Here is a 7,555-nt window from a genome sequence, read left to right on the forward strand (position 1 = left end):
GATAGAAAATGAAAAAAAATTACACTAGAAAAATAATTATATTTTTGGGTTAGTTAAATTTAAACTAATGTTGTTAGGGAGATATCAGTGGTGGCAGTAGTCACAGCATATGCTGTGAGCCTTAAACACACAGCTGAAAGCCAGGCAAATGCTAATAAAAAAAAGAAAAAAAAAAAAAATGGCACGAAATATAGCCCTAAAAAGGGCTTTTTGGGGTGCTGTGCTTGCAGCAGAGATAAGTGGAGTCCTTCTGGACTGTAAATACACTAGCCTAGCTATGTTTTTCCTATTAATGTGAGGAGCAAAAACACAACACGTCCTCTCATTAAAAAAGCAAGGTCGTTATGAGTCTAAAATAGCGGATTCCGAGTAGCTGGGAGTGTCTGTGAGGGAGTGTCTGATGTTGATTGGCTCTAATGTGTCAGGCGGCTGTGACATAAAGGGTCAAAGTTTCCACAATGATGACACATAGGGGCGGATCGAACATCGCCATGTGTTCGCCCACAAACGCGAAGGCGAACAACCTATGTTCGCTGTGAACCGTTCGCGGGTGAACAGTTCGGGACATCACTAGTTGCAGGGTGTCCCAAAGCCCTTCGGACCTCAGCTGAAAAAAACAAATGTGTATATACAGAGTTAACGATCAATTTCAATCACACGAGTAAGAGAATTTGAATTAAACAAAATCGAACATTAAAAAACATACCTGTGGTTCGGCCAATGCTTGCTCCATCAGGGGTGCTGCACATAATGTCAGGCTGTGTGGCGGCCCGAGGAGAAGCTGTGGCTGGATTCAGTATGGATACTCACGAGCAATAGGAGTGTGTCATCCCCAGCAGTGGCAGTTTCAGCAGGAGCTGTACCTGCAGCAGCATCAGCAGCACTGGTAGATGCAGGAAAAAAGATAAAAAAAAAAAAACATGAGTACTAATATAATTGTCTATCATAATGTCAATCAAACACAAGGCCTATATTTTCCTTAAAACACTTTTGCAACATGAAGAACGCATGTAATAGAACTTTAATTGCCTGCCACCTCGTCAGTATCATGCCCAACCAAATCCAGACCGAGCGTCATACTTGCCCCCAGCTTCTCCATCAGCTGAGTCTCGTATGAAGACATCTCAGCTGTATACGGCACGCCACCGCCTGTATTACGTGCAGACTGTTTCTCCCTGGCCAGCTTGGCCTTCAAGATTCTCTTGATGTCTGAGAATCTCTTCTTACAGTGCTCCACCAATTTCGCATGAGCGCCTTCGGAGGAGACACTGTCAGCTATATCTCTCCAGATCTGTTGTTTTCTGGAGAGAGAGGTCTGTTGGGCTTTGGAACCAATTATAAAATCACAGTGCTCTAAAACCTGGGTAACTAAAATCCGATTCTGATCAAAAGTAAATGGGATATTGTGTCCGGATTTTGTCTTTCCAGACGCCATATCAAAATAACAAAACTAAAGTACAGAAAAGTCGCTAGAAAAAACACCACAAAATCACACTAAGAACTACAGCTCTTATCCAAGCTTTGTAGGACTTAATGGACTCCATTTTTATTCCCCTTTTATAGTTAGTCAATACGTAGACAATCAGTCGTTAACAATTAGGCAACCATCAATTAAAATGTGTTACAGTATTAGCTTTATTGATGGATATTCAATTCTTTTAGTACATCCTATTAATAATGTCGTCATTGTTGACGCATATAATATTAAATGTTCAGATAAGTGATTTATAAAATGAACTTTATTTTTTTAATAAAATTAATATTGTTATATAATCAATAACTTATTGAATCAAATTAGTTAACATTGATTCAATACACTTATGTAAGTATACATTCATATTTGTTTTTATAAAGGATTTATTAGCAAGGGAGACTAAATAAAAAGATGTTAGAGGATATAGTTTTCATAACTTAGTCAGTGGTGATGCATATTATATAATATGATTACAGTTTCAATGGGGATTACATAGCAATGGTCATGAACACATGATTAATAAAATAGGTCAATCAAACATTAATAATTATTTTTCACTGTCAATAACCAATCAGATTGCTCTCTAATTGGGATAGCTGTGTCGCACTTAAAAATTATTTAAATTTTTTTTGGAGTTCAAGATGGCGTGACCTCCAATATTTAGTGATGGTGAGCTGGTCATCTTGGTGTATGGGATGGACCGCTACTTCCCGCGGAGGATAGGAGGTTTCAGGGGCATCCAACATGAGGATAGGGACCGCATCATCTATGAGATGATGCGGCAGATGCGAAGTGTGTCCGGCATAAGGAGGTCGCGTCGGAGTTGTCTCCGGAGGTTTTCTGATCTTCCGAGGCGCAAAAACGAGCGCTACCAGTCCTTGCAATAAGTAGCACTTATTATATTGTATATTATACCTATAAATTATGTATATTTCAATGATGCAGAATTTTTTTTTTTTCATGATAGAGCATTTAATTTTAATCGACTTTGTAATGTAATCATATTAATGATATTTCATTCTGTTAATATGTTTATTTGAAAATCCAAGAATATCAGTTTAGTTGCAGGCCCATTTTAATTTCAAAACATGGGTTGTTTTTGCTGATTGGTGGCTTAATGTCAGCTACCAATTTTATGTCAGCCACCAATAAAACAGTTCTGTACAGGGTCATTAAAATAAAATTGGCTGCCTCCTTGGCTTATATACATTATTTTTTAAATAAAGACAGCCATAGAAAGAAGAAATTTTGATAATACGAGTAAATTTGGTTGATTAAAAAAACATACTCTATCAGAATCCTGGAAAATACATCAAATTAGAAAAATCTAATGTTGACATACAATTTTATATTCTCACAGATCTCAGGCGGCCGAGAGAAAGAATCCCCCAGTACGTCAGGCCAGTGTCAATGGCTACCCCTAGGAGCAACCACTCTTCTCCCCTGCTGCTATTGACACTGCTTGAGGGTCGTCCAAACGATGACTCAGGGACAGATTTGGATGTCTCTGATATACAAAGTAATTTTCAAGTATAATACTATATGTGAGGGTTCATTCAGGGTGCAGGTTAATGTAATGGATTGTATTTTTAGAACTAAAATGTTTGTAAGAGTTTTTATACAACAAATTGGTGTATAATCTAGGCCTTGTCACATATTCCTCATACTAACAATGATTTGTGTTTCATCTCTGACAGACAACCAAGTACCGGGGGAGGATCCTGCCCGAGCCTTATCGCCGGCACTGCCAGATGAGGAGGAGGCTGGAGAAGAATGTAAGAACACGTAATATTAGGTTTAAACAATTGTATATTAACAATGAATTATAATAACATATTTTGAAGAGGATATTTAGATAAACTGTATAGCTGATAGATAACTGCAAATAGATGACTCATCTGATTGGCTTGCACATGTGCATTGCTATTTCTACTAAAAAGGATATCTGAGGATTAAAGGGACACTGAACCCAAATCGTATCTTTCATGATTCAGATAGAGCATGCAATTGTAAGCAACTTTCTATTTACTCCTATTATCATAATTTCATCTATTTGTATCTTTATTTGAAAAACAAGAATGTAGGTTTAGAAGCAGGCCCTGGGTTGACCTTGCTGATTGGACAGCACCAATAAACAAGTGCTGTCCAGGGTGATGAAACTGAATTTGTCTGTCTCCTTAGCATAGATGCCTTCTTTTTCAAATAGAGATAAGAATAGAACATCAAAAAAATTATAATAGGAGTAAGTTAGAATCATGAAAGTTAAAAATTGTGTTTAGTGTCCCTTTAATAAATGTTCAAGAGTTGTAATGTTGATTGAGATGTTCTTCTATATCTTCATAATAATATTTCTGATATGACTTAAATAACAGTATTTATTAAAAAAATAATAAAACATAAATAAATATATATATATATATATATATATATATATATATTTACAGAGATACATATGTACATACATACATACATATAAATATATCAAGGAATCTAAATATATATATATATATGGGAATTCTAATAATTCACTGTCCACTTTGCCCAAAACATGTCGCTACTTGCTATATTCGCAATGAGTCCTGCTCAGAAAAAGCATACATTTCCACTATATACAATAATGTGCTAAAGAGAAATGTGCTTGTTCGTGGACAGTAATGAAATGGTATAAATAAAGTTCGGAAAAACCCGAATAGACGCAAGATCGATGACTGCTAGTTAACAACAGTCCGATGCTCTTCGCACCGTACTTGACGTGCGTGTTTTTGACGGCTTTTTTCATAAATATGGAGATCGTATTCAGATCTGTGGCCACAATGTTTGGCGATGTTAGGCAAGCATATTGACGCCAGTGAATGCAACATAGTTGACACTTTGATAAATATCCCCCTATATATTAACTCATAAATATCCTAATATATAAAAGGCCAAGCGTGTTTGTCCGAAGCTGTCATGCGCAGTAGAAACTGCGCGAGGACAAACACACCTGGCCTTTATGAAGACTGACCTGGCTGGCATCTAGGACAGTGATTTGGAAAGAATATTTATGGACTCTGGAAGGAGACCATAAAATTCAAAAACACAGGCGCTAAACAGCTTAAAATAGAAAATATATAAAATATATAAAAAAAGTGATTTTTGAGCATATAGCGCAATCTATATATGCAAATAGTGACACCCAGTGTTCTTGTCTCTCTCCGGCCTCCGTAGGTGCAGTTTTCCAGTTACCTGTGCAAAGGTGTTTGCATATTCTCTGCTGGATTGATTGTCGCTGCCCACTGCGGTTTGGAGTTTTACGCCACTGAAAGGAACATACAGGATTCAACCACCGATCTCCGGTGTAAGTAAAAGTGAAAACCATATTTTGTTGCCTTTTCTGTCGTTTATTGGTCTTCCTCATCTCGTTCCAGCTCTCATTGAAGATTTAAATCCTTCTTCAAAATCTGGGCCATTTGAAAATATCATCATATCGAATCTCAACTGGAAATTAATTAAACTTTTCACATTGTTTTATTTTTTGTATTACATTGTTGCTAATATGTATACTACACTTCAATATCGCGCCTGATCAGCGCTTTTATGTGTGTAAATCATTTCATTTCATTTTACTTTTTCACTTATGTAATTAAACATATATTTTATATATTTCTATTGTTTACACTTCCTTTGTTGATTCAATCCGCACTGGGTGTCACTATTTGCATATATAGATTGCGCTATATGCTCGAAAATCACTTTTTTATATATTTTATATATTTTCTATTTTAAGCTGTTTAGCGCCTGTGTTTTTGAATTTTATGGTCTCCTTCCAGAGTCCATAAATATTCTTTCCAAATCACTTTACCAATTGAGGTTGGGAGTTTCCTCTTTATCACCACAGGTTTAATAGTTTCCTTTTTTGCGCAGTTAACCCTTTTGTCTTTTTGGCATCTAGGACAACCATGTGTGATGGGTGCAGGGCGGGACCGGGCGGGACGTGGGCAGGGCGGGACCGGACATCAGAGAGAGAGCTCAAAAAAATTGGGGGGATAGAGAGAGAGCTCAAAAAAAGAGGGGGGAGAGAGAGAGCAAAAGAGGGGGAAGAGCACAAAAGACAGGGGAGAGAGAGCACAAAAGAGAGGGGGGAAAGAGAGGGGAGAGACAGAGAGGGAGAGCAAAAGAGAGGGGGGAGAGAGAGTAAAAGATAGGGGAAAAAGAGCAAAATAAAGGGAAGCGAGAGAGAGCAAAAGAGGGGGGGAGAGGGATAGAGAGAGCAAAAGAGGGGGGATAGAGAGAGCAAAAGACAGGGAGAGAGACAGCAAAAGAGGGGGGAGAGCAAAAGAAAGGGGGAGAGAGAGACAGCAAAAGAGAGGGGAGAGAGACAGCAAAAGAGAGGGGAGAGAGACAGCAAAAGAGAGGGGAGAGAGACAGCAAAAGAGAGAGGAGAGAGACAGCAAAAGAGAGGGGAGAGAGACAGCAAAAGAGAGGGGAGAGAGACAGCAAAAGAGAGTGGAGAGACACAGCAAAAGAGAGGGGAGAGAGACAGCAAAAGAGAGGGGAGAGAGACAGCAAAAGAGAGAGGAGAGAGACAGCAAAAGAGAGGGGAGAGAGACAGCAAAAGAGAGGGGAGAGAGACAGCAAAAGAGAGTGCGAAGAGAGAGAGAGCAAGGGGTGGAACCGCTGTACTGCAAAAAATGGCCCGTGTACACGGGTTTTAGGACTAGTATATGTATATAAGCATATCCATATATATTTACATTGAGGTCTATGTGAACACACAGTTCCCATAGACCGCAATGTAAAGGCACTTTTCAATGCTGTTTTTATTCTAACACCCCACTCCTACCAACTTTAAAGCCCAAAAACTGCCTAGTGCAGTTCTATTTTATTTTTAAAAAAATGCTAGATTTCTTTTTAATAAAACATTATAATGCCCTCTATTTTAAGGGCATTTGGGGCACTTTTAGAAAATTAACCAATTAAGGGCTAGATTACAAGTGGTGCTTCTGTGCAATGCAAACGCGAGGTCTTGTTCGCATTATACCTCACTTGTAATACCAGCTCACATTTACGTGCGCTGGTGTTACTAAGTGGCGCAAATATCGCTTTTGCGGAAGCGATATTTTGCGCCCAACTTGTAATCTAGTTCTAAATAAGAATTACTTCATACTGAAATAGTGTGGTAATTTGTATGTTTATTATCTCACTAAAATGGATCCTCCAATCTTAATAAATGTATATGGTGGAGATTCCATATGTTATTAGAAAGTAGCCCGCTTCCTTTTGCATAAGGACATTTTGCACTGAACTATATCATGCCTAGATGCTATATTTTTTAAAGGACTCATCCTTACATGAACCCAATTTACCTATTGTATGAAGGATCTCTCTCTTCATTCTAGGATGGATAAAGAGAGTCTGCCGGCAGCGGTGGGAGGACCTATTGTGTGCTCCCTGCCTGAGCATATTTATGCATTACATCTGCTGCAGAGACTGCGGGCTGACAAAACAATGCCAGCACAAGCTAAGGTGGAACAAAAGCAATACAGGCACTATTAAATCTCTCCTCATCACCATATCATTTTACAGAGACATGGATGAGACTTCAGTGTAAAACAAGATTAAGATTTTAGGTAAGTGCGTTTTCCCTGTTACAGCTACATTAGTCAGCTTTTTAGTGACGTGCACAGATAAATAATGAAATGATGTCACAATATAATTCATGGATAGCTTACTGCAACTGCTTTATGCTCTAGATATATGTTTATGCATGTAAATATATACGTATAGATTAGATAGATGATAGATGGGTAATGATGTGCTACTGAGGAATAAATACAGATATATACATTATATTCATGATATAACAATTATTTTATATTTATATGTATACAAGAACACACAAAATAGATTTTGATTTAATGTATTGTATATATTTATGACTGTTGTGTCTAATAACCAGATTTTGAGATAATGGTTAATATATCCTATATTGTCTTAACTAATACATAACAAAAAAAAGTATTGTACCTGCAGCTTATTTCCGATATTTGCAATTTACAGACGAGCAATGAAAACATAAAATGTGTTTCTTTATAGCTGTTC

The 7,555-nt window shown here is 37.6% G+C and overlaps 1 pseudogene; it reads left to right on the forward strand.

Annotated features, from left to right (window-relative positions):
- Positions 1–3,186: 3,186 nt before the first annotated feature.
- The window catches only part of LOC128643635 (serine/threonine-protein kinase SBK1-like), a 74,281-nt pseudogene continuing 69,912 nt past the window's right edge, over positions 3,187–7,555 (forward strand).

Source organism: Bombina bombina, unplaced genomic scaffold (assembly GCF_027579735.1).
Source record: "Bombina bombina isolate aBomBom1 unplaced genomic scaffold, aBomBom1.pri scaffold_906, whole genome shotgun sequence".
In the NCBI taxonomy this organism is placed as follows: domain Eukaryota; kingdom Metazoa; phylum Chordata; class Amphibia; order Anura; family Bombinatoridae; genus Bombina; species Bombina bombina.